Source organism: Schistocerca gregaria, chromosome 9 (genome assembly GCF_023897955.1).
Source record: "Schistocerca gregaria isolate iqSchGreg1 chromosome 9, iqSchGreg1.2, whole genome shotgun sequence".
Classification (NCBI taxonomy): domain Eukaryota; kingdom Metazoa; phylum Arthropoda; class Insecta; order Orthoptera; family Acrididae; genus Schistocerca; species Schistocerca gregaria.
The window spans coordinates 62,132,745-62,146,879 of NC_064928.1; the positions used below are offsets into that span (position 1 = coordinate 62,132,745).

The following is a 14,135-nucleotide window of genomic DNA, read 5'->3' on the forward strand; positions in this document are numbered from 1 at the left end:
GCACATTTCGCCTACGGCTTAGGCCGCTCTCCTAGTGTGGCTGCTCTGTGTCTGCAGGCAGCGAGGGGCTGCAAGCTTCCTGTGTTCGCACCTATATCACCTGTGCTTGCATGTCAGAGACAGACTATCCCAAAACATACAATTCACTCCATGAATTGATTGCTACGGCATCTGTTATCAGCAGTCACAACCAGCAACACCAGTAGCAGCCGACTGCACGCAAAGAATGGGAACGTGCAGTGGGATTTACGTGAAGTCGGCAAAAGGCATATCTTTCCGACGTAGGCTTGAGAATATTATGGGAACACTTGTACTGTTTCTAAATTAAGTGTAGGTGTGGGAGGAGGGTGCTTCCTGCGCACGAATAAAAGCACGCTTGCCAATTGTGGATGCTAATCGTTCGCTTGTATCTGCCTAGACACCTCAACTAGTAGTGAATTATTCCACTTGCAGGGCAAGGTGCGAATGTAGGTGTGTTAAAAATTCTGGAGGCGCTGGGTATCGATCCCAGTACCTCTCGCACGCCAACCGAGCGCTCTACCATCTGAGCTACGCCCACACCCCCGGTGACTAATAGTGCTACATACAGTCATATCAACGTCACAGATCCTTGCACTCCCATTATTCCGCAGACCAATCCTACTCTCTATGTATCAGTGAGGGTGTCTTTCAGGTTTCGTGCATTCTGTATCGAATCGTAGTTGGCCACAATGAAAGTTGCACGCATAACGTCGAAAATAGAGTTCGGACATCGCTCTGAGTATGACGAACGTGTTGTCCACTCTCTAGACTTCAATGACGTTAAGCCTTGATACCTTAGACAGATCTGCACTCGATGACACCTCGATAACAGCCGGTCCCCACACTTACATCTTGCTCTCCTTATGTCAGTACACATCATATCAGTCTGTGACGCTGGTTTTGCAACTTCTTGCGTGCCTTTAGGTTCGCCGCGACCAACACTTACCATGCACTGACCACAAAACATGGATGCGCCGGGGCTTGAACACGAGACCTTTCACACACTAAGCGAACGATCAGCCAACTGAGCTACGGCTGCACACACAACAACGCCTGCCTATTCTCCATTCTTTGCGACTCTGATGTGCACGGACACGATGGTTGGTTGGTTTGTAGCGGCGAAGGTACCAGAGTACAAAGGCGCGGACACGTTCATATACACAAGAGTTCCAAGTAGTTTCGATGCTCTGGTATTACGAATGCAAATTCCGTCTGTTTTTAACGTCTTAAATTGAAAGGGCGGTCACAAATTGGTCCATTTCACTCCTTGTCGACAATCACACAGCACCTGAGATAACAAGCACATCTCGAGCCCCATTGTGCACTCCATTGTTCATGCCATCTCAGTGCCTCGCTCTTTGCTACTGTGTACCACTCTTGTCGTCCAACTGCAAAACACTGGGCCACAACAAGTTTCCGCGTCTCCATTGCACTGATCATACTCCGAAACGCTCCCTAAACTTGGCAATCACCCATGCAGCCGACTTTTCCGACTTTACACGACGCTCACGCTAGTGGCAGCCTTATTTATAGTTCGACGTCGCGCCAAAGCGAATGAGCACATTTCGCCTACGGCTTAGGCCGCTCTCCTAGTGTGGCTGCTCTGTGTCTGCAGGCAGCGAGGGGCTGCAAGCTTCCTGTGTTCGCACCTATATCACCTGTGCTTGCATGTCAGAGACAGACTATCCCAAAACATACAATTCACTCCATGAATTGATTGCTACGGCATCTGTTATCAGCAGTCACAACCAGCAACACCAGTAGCAGCCGACTGCACGCAAAGAATGGGAACGTGCAGTGGGATTTACGTGAACTCGGCAAAAGGCATATCTTTCCGACGTAGGCTTGAGAATATTATGGGAACACTTGTACTGTTTCTAAATTAAGTGTAGGTGTGGGAGGAGGGTGCTTCCTGCGCACGAATAAAAGCACGCTTGCCAATTGTGGATGCTAATCGTTCGCTTGTATCTGCCTAGACACCTCAACTAGTAGTGAATTATTCCACTTGCAGGGCAAGGTGCGAATGTAGGTGTGTTAAAAATTCTGGAGGCGCTGGGTATCGATCCCAGTACCTCTCGCACGCCAACCGAGCGCTCTACCATCTGAGCTACGCCCACACCCCCGGTGACTAATAGTGCTACATACAGTCATATCAACGTCACAGATCCTTGCACTCCCATTATTCCGCAGACCAATCCTACTCTCTATGTATCAGTGAGGGTGTCTTTCAGGTTTCGTGCATTCTGTATCGAATCGTAGTTGGCCACAATGAAAGTTGCACGCATAACGTCGAAAATAGAGTTCGGACATCGCTCTGAGTATGACGAACGTGTTGTCCACTCTCTAGACTTCAATGACGTTAAGCCTTGATACCTTAGACAGATCTGCACTCGATGACACCTCGATAACAGCCGGTCCCCACACTTACATCTTGCTCTCCTTATGTCAGTACACATCATATCAGTCTGTGACGCTGGTTTTGCAACTTCTTGCGTGCCTTTAGGTTCGCCGCGACCAACACTTACCATGCACTGACCACAAAACATGGATGCGCCGGGGCTTGAACCCGAGACCTTTCACACACTAAGCGAACGATCAGCCAACTGAGCTACGGCTGCACACACAACAACGCCTGCCTATTCTCCATTCTTTGCGACTCTGATGTGCACGGACACGATGGTTGGTTGGTTTGTAGCGGCGAAGGTACCAGAGTACAAAGGCGCGGACACGTTCATATACACAAGAGTTCCAAGTAGTTTCGATGCTCTGGTATTACGAATGCAAATTCCGTCTGTTTTTAACGTCTTAAATTGAAAGGGCGGTCACAAATTGGTCCATTTCACTCCTTGTCGACAATCACACAGCACCTGAGATAACAAGCACATCTCGAGCCCCATTGTGCACTCCATTGTTCATGCCATCTCAGTGCCTCGCTCTTTGCTACTGTGTACCACTCTTGTCGTCCAACTGCAAAACACTGGGCCACAACAAGTTTCCGTGTCTCCATTGCACTGATCATACTCCGAAACGCTCCCTAAACTAGGCAATCACCCATGCAGCCGACTTTTCCGACTTTACACGACGCTCACGCAACGCTCACGCTAGTGGCAGCCTTATTTATAGTTCGACGTCGCGCCAAAGCGAATGAGCACATTTCGCCTACGGCTTAGGCCGCTCTCCTAGTGTGGCTGCTCTGTGTCTGCAGGCAGCGAGGGGCTGCAAGCTTCCTGTGTTCGCACCTATATCACCTGTGCTTGCATGTCAGAGACAGACTGTCCCAAAACATACAATTCACTCAATGAATTGATTGCTACGGCATCTGTTATCAGCAGTCACAACCAGCAACACCAGTAGCAGCCGACTGCACGCAAAGAATGGGAACGTGCAGTGGGATTTACGTGAAGTCGGCAAAAGGCATATCTTTCCGACGTAGGCTTGAGAATATTATGGGAACACTTGTACTGTTTCTAAATTAAGTGTAGGTGTGGGAGGAGGGTGCTTCCTGCACACGAATAAAAGCACGCTTGCCAATTGTGGATGCTAATCGTTCGCTTGTATCTGCCTAGACACCTCAACTAGTAGTGAATTATTCCACTTGCAGGGCAAGGTGCGAATGTAGGTGTGTTAAAAATTCTGGAGGCGCTGGGTATCGATCCCAGTACCTCTCGCACGCCAACCAAGCGCTCTACCATCTCAGCTACGCCCACACCCCCGGTGACTAATAGTGCTACATACAGTTATATCAACGTCACAGATCCTTGCACTCCCATTATTCCGCAGACAAATCCTACTCTCTATGTATCAGTGATGGTGTCTTCAGGTTTCGTGCATTCTGTATCGAATCGTAGTTGGCCACAATGAAAGTTGCACGCATAACGTCGAAAATAGAGTTCGGACATCGCTCTGAGTATGACGAACGTGTTGTCCACTCTCTAGACATCAATGACGTTAAGCCTTGATACCTTAGACAGATCTGCACTCGATGACACCTCGATAACAGCCGGTCCCCACACTTACATCTTGCTCTCCTTATGTCAGTACACATCATATCAGTCTGTGACGCTGGTTTTGCAACTTCTTGCGTGCCTTTAGGTTCGCCGCGACCAACACTTACCATGCACTGACCACAAAACATGGATGCGCCGGGGCTTGAACACGAGACCTTTCACACACTAAGCGAACGATCAGCCAACTGAGCTACGGCTGCGCACTCAACAAGGCCTGCCTATTCTCCATTCTTTGCGACTCTGATGTGCACGGACACGATGGTTGGTTGGTTTGTAGCGGCGAAGGTACCAGAGTACAAAGGCGCGGACACGTTCATATACACAAGAGTTCCAAGTAGTTTCGATGCTCTGGTATTACGAATGCAAATTCCGTCTGTTTTTAACGTCTTAAATTGACAGGGCGGTCACAAATTGGTCCATTTCACTCCTTGTCGACAATCACTCAGCACCTGAGATAACAAGCACATCTCGAGCCCCATTGTGCACTCCATTGTTCATGCCATCTCAGTGCCTCGCTCTTTGCTACTGTGTACCACTCTTGTCGTCCAACTGCAAAACACTGGGCCACAACACGTTTCCGCGTCTCCATTGCACTGATCATACTCCGAAACGCTCCCCAAACTTGGCAATCACCCATGCAGCCGACTTTTCCGACTTTACACGACGCTCACGCAACGCTCACGCTAGTGGCAGCCTTATTTATAGTTCGACGTCGCGCCAAAGCGAATGAGCACATTTCGCCTACGGCTTAGGCCGCTCTCCTAGTGTGGCTGCTCTGTGTCTGCAGGCAGCGAGGGGCTGCAAGCTTCCTGTGTTCGCACCTATATCACCTGTGCTTGCATGTCAGAGACAGACTATCCCAAAACATACAATTCACTCCATGAATTGATTGCTACGGCATCTGTTATCAGCAGTCACAACCAGCAACACCAGTAGCAGCCGACTGCACGCAAAGAATGGGAACGTGCAGTGGGATTTACGTGAAGTCGGCAAAAGGCATATCTTTCCGACGTAGGCTTGAGAATATTATGGGAACACTTGTACTGTTTCTAAATTAAGTGTAGGTGTGGGAGGAGGGTGCTTCCTGCGCACGAATAAAAGCACGCTTGCCAATTGTGGATGCTAATCGTTCGCTTGTATCTGCCTAGACACCTCAACTAGTAGTGAATTATTCCACTTGCAGGGCAAGGTGCGAATGTAGGTGTGTTAAAAATTCTGGAGGCGCTGGGTATCGATCCCAGTACCTCTCGCACGCCAACCGAGCGCTCTACCATCTGAGCTACGCCCACACCCCCGGTGACTAATAGTGCTACATACAGTCATATCAACGTCACAGATCCTTGCACTCCCATTATTCCGCAGACAAATCCTACTCTCTATGTATCAGTGAGGGTGTCTTTCAGGTTTCGTGCATTCTGTATCGAATCGTAGTTGGCCACAATGAAAGTTGCACGCATAACGTCGAAAATAGAGTTCGGACATCGCTCTGAGTATGACGAACGTGTTGTCCACTCTCTAGACTTCAATGACGTTAAGCCTTGATACCTTAGACAGATCTGCACTCGATGACACCTCGATAACAGCCGGTCCCCACACTTACATCTTGCTCTCCTTATGTCAGTACACATCATATCAGTCTGTGACGCTGGTTTTGCAACTTCTTGCGTGCCTTTAGGTTCGCCGCGACCAACACTTACCATGCACTGACCACAAAACATGGATGCGCCGGGGCTTGAACACGAGACCTTTCACACACTAAGCGAACGATCAGCCAACTGAGCTACGGCTGCACACACAACAACGCCTGCCTATTCTCCATTCTTTGCGACTCTGATGTGCACGGACACGATGGTTGGTTGGTTTGTAGCGGCGAAGGTACCAGAGTACAAAGGCGCGGACACGTTCATATACACAAGAGTTCCAAGTAGTTTCGATGCTCTGGTATTACGAATGCAAATTCCGTCTGTTTTTAACGTCTTAAATTGAAAGGGCGGTCACAAATTGGTCCATTTCACTCCTTGTCGACAATCACACAGCACCTGAGATAACAAGCACATCTCGAGCCCCATTGTGCACTCCATTGTTCATGCCATCTCAGTGCCTCGCTCTTTGCTACTGTGTACCACTCTTGTCGTCCAACTGCAAAACACTGGGCCACAACAAGTTTCCGCGTCTCCATTGCACTGATCATACTCCGAAACGCTCCCCAAACTTGGCAATCACCCATGCAGCCGACTTTTCCGACTTTACACGACGCTCACGCAACGCTCACGCTAGTGGCAGCCTTATTTATAGTTCGACGTCGCGCCAAAGCGAATGAGCACATTTCGCCTACGGCTTAGGCCGCTCTCCTAGTGTGGCTGCTCTGTGTCTGCAGGCAGCGAGGGGCTGCAAGCTTCCTGTGTTCGCACCTATATCACCTGTGCTTGCATGTCAGAGACAGACTATCCCAAAACATACAATTCACTCCATGAATTGATTGCTACGGCATCTGTTATCAGCAGTCACAACCAGCAACACCAGTAGCAGCCGACTGCACGCAAAGAATGGGAACGTGCAGTGGGATTTACGTGAAGTCGGCAAAAGGCATATCTTTCCGACGTAGGCTTGAGAATATTATGGGAACACTTGTACTGTTTCTAAATTAAGTGTAGGTGTGGGAGGAGGGTGCTTCCTGCGCACGAATAAAAGCACGCTTGCCAATTGTGGATGCTAATCGTTCGCTTGTATCTGCCTAGACACCTCAACTAGTAGTGAATTATTCCACTTGCAGGGCAAGGTGCGAATGTAGGTGTGTTAAAAATTCTGGAGGCGCTGGGTATCGATCCCAGTACCTCTCGCACGCCAACCGAGCGCTCTACCATCTGAGCTACGCCCACACCCCCGGTGACTAATAGTGCTACATACAGTCATATCAACGTCACAGATCCTTGCACTCCCATTATTCCGCAGACAAATCCTACTCTCTATGTATCAGTGAGGGTGTCTTTCAGGTTTCGTGCATTCTGTATCGAATCGTAGTTGGCCACAATGAAAGTTGCACGCATAACGTCGAAAATAGAGTTCGGACATCGCTCTGAGTATGACGAACGTGTTGTCCACTCTCTAGACTTCAATGACGTTAAGCCTTGATACCTTAGACAGATCTGCACTCGATGACACCTCGATAACAGCCGGTCCCCACACTTACATCTTGCTCTCCTTATGTCAGTACACATCATATCAGTCTGTGACGCTGGTTTTGCAACTTCTTGCGTGCCTTTAGGTTCGCCGCGACCAACACTTACCATGCACTGACCACAAAACATGGATGCGCCGGGGCTTGAACACGAGACCTTTCACACACTAAGCGAACGATCAGCCAACTGAGCTACGGCTGCACACACAACAACGCCTGCCTATTCTCCATTCTTTGCGACTCTGATGTGCACGGACACGATGGTTGGTTGGTTTGTAGCGGCGAAGGTACCAGAGTACAAAGGCGCGGACACGTTCATATACACAAGAGTTCCAAGTAGTTTCGATGCTCTGGTATTACGAATGCAAATTCCGTCTGTTTTTAACGTCTTAAATTGAAAGGGCGGTCACAAATTGGTCCATTTCACTCCTTGTCGACAATCACACAGCACCTGAGATAACAAGCACATCTCGAGCCCCATTGTGCACTCCATTGTTCATGCCATCTCAGTGCCTCGCCCTTTGCTACTGTGTACCACTCTTGTCGTCCAACTGCAAAACACTGCGCCACAACAAGTTTCCGCGTCTCCATTGCACTGATCATACTCCGAAACGCTCCCCAAACTTGGCAATCACCCATGCAGCCGACTTTTCCGACTTTACACGACGCTCACGCTAGTGGCAGCCTTCTTTATAGTTCGACGTCGCGCCAAAGCGAATGAGCACATTTCGCCTACGGCTTAGGCCGCTCTCCTAGTGTGGCTGCTCTGTGTCTGCAGGCAGCGAGGGGCTGCAAGCTTCCTGTGTTCGCACCTATATCACCTGTGCTTGCATGTCAGAGACAGACTATCCCAAAACATACAATTCACTCCATGAATTGATTGCTACGGCATCTGTTATCAGCAGTCACAACCAGCAACACCAGTAGCAGCCGACTGCACGCAAAGAATGGGAACGTGCAGTGGGATTTACGTGAACTCGGCAAAAGGCATATCTTTCCGACGTAGGCTTGAGAATATTATGGGAACACTTGTACTGTTTCTAAATTAAGTGTAGGTGTGGGAGGAGGGTGCTTCCTGCGCACGAATAAAAGCACGCTTGCCAATTGTGGATGCTAATCGTTCGCTTGTATCTGCCTAGACACCTCAACTAGTAGTGAATTATTCCACTTGCAGGGCAAGGTGCGAATGTAGGTGTGTTAAAAATTCTGGAGGCGCTGGGTATCGATCCCAGTACCTCTCGCACGCCAACCGAGCGCTCTACCATCTGAGCTACGCCCACACCCCCAGTGACTAATAGTGCTACATACAGTCATATCAACGTCACAGATCCTTGCACTCCCATTATTCCGCAGACAAATCCTACTCTCTATGTATCAGTGAGGGTGTCTTTCAGGTTTCGTGCATTCTGTATCGAATCGTAGTTGGCCACAATGAAAGTTGCACGCATAACGTCGAAAATAGAGTTCGGACATCGCTCTGAGTATGACGAACGTGTTGTCCACTCTCTAGACTTCAATGACGTTAAGCCTTGATACCTTAGACAGATCTGCACTCGATGACACCTCGATAACAGCCGGTCCCCACACTTACATCTTGCTCTCCTTATGTCAGTACACATCATATCAGTCTGTGACGCTGGTTTTGCAACTTCTTGCGTGCCTTTAGGTTCGCCGCGACCAACACTTACCATGCACTGACCACAAAACATGGATGCGCCGGGGCTTGAACACGAGACCTTTCACACACTAAGCGAACGATCAGCCAACTGAGCTACAGCTGCACACACAACAACGCCTGCCTATTCTCCATTCTTTGCGACTCTGATGTGCACGGACACGATGGTTGGTTGGTTTGTAGCGGCGAAGGTACCAGAGTACAAAGGCGCGGACACGTTCATATACACAAGAGTTCCAAGTAGTTTCGATGCTCTGGTATTACGAATGCAAATTCCGTCTGTTTTTAACGTCTTAAATTGAAAGGGCGGTCACAAATTGGTCCATTTCACTCCTTGTCGACAATCACACAGCACCTGAGATAACAAGCACATCTCGAGCCCCATTGTGCACTCCATTGTTCATGCCATCTCAGTGCCTCGCTCTTTGCTACTGTGTACCACTCTTGTCGTCCAACTGCAAAACACTGGGCCACAACAAGTTTCCGCGTCTCCATTGCACTGATCATACTCCGAAACGCTCCCTAAACTTGGCAATCACCCATGCAGCCGACTTTTCCGACTTTACACGACGCTCACGCTAGTGGCAGCCTTATTTATAGTTCGACGTCGCGCCAAAGCGAATGAGCACATTTCGCCTACGGCTTAGGCCGCTCTCCTAGTGTGGCTGCTCTGTGTCTGCAGGCAGCGAGGGGCTGCAAGCTTCCTGTGTTCGCACCTATATCACCTGTGCTTGCATGTCAGAGACAGACTATCCCAAAACATACAATTCACTCCATGAATTGATTGCTACGGCATCTGTTATCAGCAGTCACAACCAGCAACACCAGTAGCAGCCGACTGCACGCAAAGAATGGGAACGTGCAGTGGGATTTACGTGAACTCGGCAAAAGGCATATCTTTCCGACGTAGGCTTGAGAATATTATGGGAACACTTGTACTGTTTCTAAATTAAGTGTAGGTGTGGGAGGAGGGTGCTTCCTGCGCACGAATAAAAGCACGCTTGCCAATTGTGGATGCTAATCGTTCGCTTGTATCTGCCTAGACACCTCAACTAGTAGTGAATTATTCCACTTGCAGGGGAAGGTGCGAATGTAGGTGTGTTAAAAATTCTGGAGGCGCTGGGTATCGATCCCAGTACCTCTCGCACGCCAACCGAGCGCTCTACCATCTGAGCTACGCCCCCACCCCCGGTGACTAATAGTGCTACATACAGTCATATCAACGTCACAGATCCTTGCACTCCCATTATTCCGCAGACAAATCCTACTCTCTATGTATCAGTGAGGGTGTCTTTCAGGTTTCGTGCATTCTGTATCGAATCGTAGTTGGCCACAATGAAAGTTGCACGCATAACGTCGAAAATAGAGTTCGGACATCGCTCTGAGTATGACGAACGTGTTGTCCACTCTCTAGACTTCAATGACGTTAAGCCTTGATACCTTAGACAGATCTGCACTCGATGACACCTCGATAACAGCCGGTCCCCACACTTACATCTTGCTCTCCTTATGTCAGTACACATCATATCAGTCTGTGACGCTGGTTTTGCAACTTCTTGCGTGCCTTTAGGTTCGCCGCGACCAACACTTACCATGCACTGACCACAAAACATGGATGCGCCGGGGCTTGAACACGAGACCTTTCACACACTAAGCGAACGATCAGCCAACTGAGCTACGGCTGCACACACAACAACGCCTGCCTATTCTCCATTCTTTGCGACTCTGATGTGCACGGACACGATGGTTGGTTGGTTTGTAGCGGCGAAGGTACCAGAGTACAAAGGCGCGGACACGTTCATATACACAAGAGTTCCAAGTAGTTTCGATGCTCTGGTATTACGAATGCAAATTCCGTCTGTTTTTAACGTCTTAAATTGACAGGGCGGTCACAAATTGGTCCATTTCACTCCTTGTCGACAATCACACAGCACCTGAGATAACAAGCACATCTCGAGCCCCATTGTGCACTCCATTGTTCATGCCATCTCAGTGCCTCGCTCTTTGCTACTGTGTACCACTCTTGTCGTCCAACTGCAAAACACTGGGCCACAACAAGTTTCCGCGTCTCCATTGCACTGATCATACTCCGAAACGCTCCCTAAACTTGGCAATCACCCATGCAGCCGACTTTTCCGACTTTACACGACGCTCACGCTTTTTTTTTTTTTTTTCCTTTATTGTGATTTTAATACCTGTGACAAACAGGTAGGCCGGCAGCGGACCAAGTATGCCGCTCTTCGGCCTCAGAGTATACACAGAACAGAGATGAGTGAGATATAAAAACAATCAAGACGGCGGGGTACAAACAGTAGACAAAACAGAGTTAAAACGGAGTCGGTCACGTGCGTAGCACAATGGATAAAAGCGGAGAAACACGGTGCACAAACGCAGATGGCAGATGGCCACACGTGAACCAGCGGAGCACAAACGACGAAACACAAACACACTGCAGGAGAGTCGAGGCACAAACACATGCGATGGTCTTCGGCGTAGGACGATGAAAGTAACTGATGGAAGACAGCAGAGTCGTGGCCTGCCAAGGGGAAAAGGTGTGGGGAAGAGGAGAGAGAGGGGGAGGGGAAGATGCCAGTGGAGGAGAGGGATGGAGGAGAAGGGGGAGGGTAGGGGGAGTGGAAGCCCAAGGAGAAAGGGGAGGGGAGGGAGGGAGAGAAGGGAGAGAGGGTGCCCACAGGAAAAGGAGAGGAGAGGGAAGGTAAGGCTCAAAGTTGGTAGGAGGGGTAGATGGAGGGGAGGAGGGCATCATCAGGGAGGGGGAGTTGACGGAAGCCACCGAGGGAGAGGGTGTGGAGGGTGTAAAGATGGAGAGCAGGTGGGATACAGGAATGCAGGCGCGGCAGCGGGTTGGGGTGGGAGAGGATGGGAGAGACAAGAGGGTGTGGAGGATCAAGCTTGCGGGAGGTGTAGAGGATCCGTAACCGTTCGAGGAAAAGGAGGAGGTGCGGGAAGGGAATCAGGTCATAGAGGATCCGCGTGGGGGAAGGGAGACGGATGCGATAGGCGAGGCGGAGCGCATGGCGTTCTAGGATCTGAATGGACTTGTAGAAGGTAGGAGGGGCAGAGATCCAGGCGGGATGAGCATAGCAAAGGATAGGACGGATGAGGGACTTGTAGGTGTAGAGGATGGTGGAAGGGTCCAGACCCCATGTACGGCCAGAAAGGAGCTTAAGGAGGCGGAGGCGGGAGCGCGCCTTGGCTTGGATCGTCCGGAGATGTGGGTTCCAGGAGAGGCGACGGTCGAGGGTGACACCAAGGTACTTGAGAGTAGGTGTGAGGGTGATGGGACGGCCATAAATAGTAAGATAGAAATCAAGGAGACGGAAGGAACGAGTGGTTTTGCCTACAATGATCGCCTGGGTCTTGGAAGGATTGACCTTGAGCAACCACTGGTTACACCAAGTGGTGAACCGGTCAAGATAGGATTGGAGAAGGTGCTGGGAGCGTTGCAGGGTGGGAGCGAGGGCAAGGAAGGCAGTGTCATCGGCGTACTGGAGAAGGTGTAGGGGAGGTGCAGGTGGAGGCATGTCTGCCGTGTAAAGGAGGTAGAGAAGAGGGGAAAGGACGGAACCTTGGGGCACACCGGCGGAGGGGTAGAAGGTGTAGGAATCAGTGTTGTGGATGGTGACATAGGAAGGACGGTGGGAAAGGAAGGAAGCGACCAGACGGACATAGTTGAGAGGAAGAGCAAAGGTTTGGAGCTTGAAAAGGAGACCGGAATGCCACACACGGTCATATGCGCGTTCGAGGTCGAGGGAAAGGAAGATGGCGGAACGACGGGAATTGAGTTGTTCGGAGAGGAGGTGAGTGAGGTGAAGGAGGAGGTCATCGGCTGAGAAGGACGGCCGAAAGCCACATTGGGTAGGGGGGAGGAGGCGGTGTTGGTGAAGGTGCTTGTGTAGGCGGCGGGTAAGAATGGATTCCAGGACCTTGCTGAAGACCGAGGTAAGGCTGATGGGACGGTAGGAGGAGACAGCGGAAGGCGGTTTGTCGGGCTTGAGGAACATCAGGATCCGGGAGGTTTTCCACAGGTCGGGGTAGTTGCCGGTGGACAGGACCACATTGTAGAGCCTGGCCAATGTGGAGAGGAAGGAGGCAGGAGCTTCACGGAGGTGACGGTAAGTAACACGATCGTGACCGGGAGCAGTGTTGCGTTTAGGGCGAAGTGTAGCAATGATATCTTGAGTGGTGATTGGGGTATTTAGTTCTGTGTGTGTGATGTTGTCCAAGTACTGGAAGCCAGGAGCAAGCGGGGGGACAGAGGTATCAGTTCGATCACGGACATCAGGAAAGAGGGAATAATCGAACTGGGGATCGTCAGGGATGGTAAGGATATCGGAGAGGTAGGAGGCGAAATGGTTGGCCTTACTAAGGGCATCAGGGAAGGGGTGGTCATCATGAAGGAGAGGGTAGTAGGGAGAGGGTTTAGATCCGGTAAGGCGGCGGAAGGCTGACCAGTACTTGGACGAGTTGATAGGTAAGGTGGCATTAAGACGGGTGCATGTCTGTCGCCAGTCCCGGCGTTTCTTTGCCGTGAGTAAGTGCCTGATGTGTCGCTGTAGTTGCCGGTGGCGTCGTAGTGTGTCCTGGTCACGTGTGTGAAGGAAGGCACGGTAGAGCCGGCGGGATTCACGCAGGAGAAGGACGGCCTGTGGGGGTAAGGTGGGGCGGTGCGGATGGATGGCAATGGTAGGGACGTGGGCCTCCACGGCCTCAGACAAGGTCTGCTGGAGAAAGGAGGCAGCACGGGTAACGTCATCAGGTTGGTGGTAGGTGAGGGGGTGGCTATCGACCTGGAGAGCAAGGGAGTCCCGGTAGGCATTCCAGTTGGCACGGGAGTAGTCATGGACATATTTCGGGGGAGGGTCATGGCGCGGGTCGGGACGGGGGCGACGACCGTCTGATACAGTGAGGAGGACAGGGAGATGGTCACTGCCAATGGGATCAAGGACGTCCACCGCTATGCGGCCAAGCAGGGTGGGGGAGGCTAGGACGACATCGGGAGTGGTATTGGATTCAGGGCGGGTGTGTTGGGGAATTGGAAGGACGTCGCCTTGGAGGGTGGCAAGGAACCGATGCCACCGCCGTAACTGGGCGGCAGAACGACTATGGATGTTAAGGTCGGCGGCGATCACGTAGGAGGAGAAGGTACGGTCGATGTGGGAAAGGAAGTCGAAAGGAATAGGTGCAGCGGGGCGGACATAGATGGTGGCACAGGTAAGGGTAAGGCCGGGGA

General features: G+C 50.8%; 1 non-coding gene across 1 annotated transcript; it reads right to left on the reverse strand.

Annotated features, from left to right (window-relative positions):
• Positions 1–9,992: 9,992 nt before the first annotated feature.
• Trnaa-ggc (transfer RNA alanine (anticodon GGC)) lies at positions 9,993–10,065 on the reverse strand. Its single transcript has one exon. It is a non-coding gene; the product is annotated as a tRNA-Ala (tRNA).
• Positions 10,066–14,135: the final 4,070 nt, after the last annotated feature.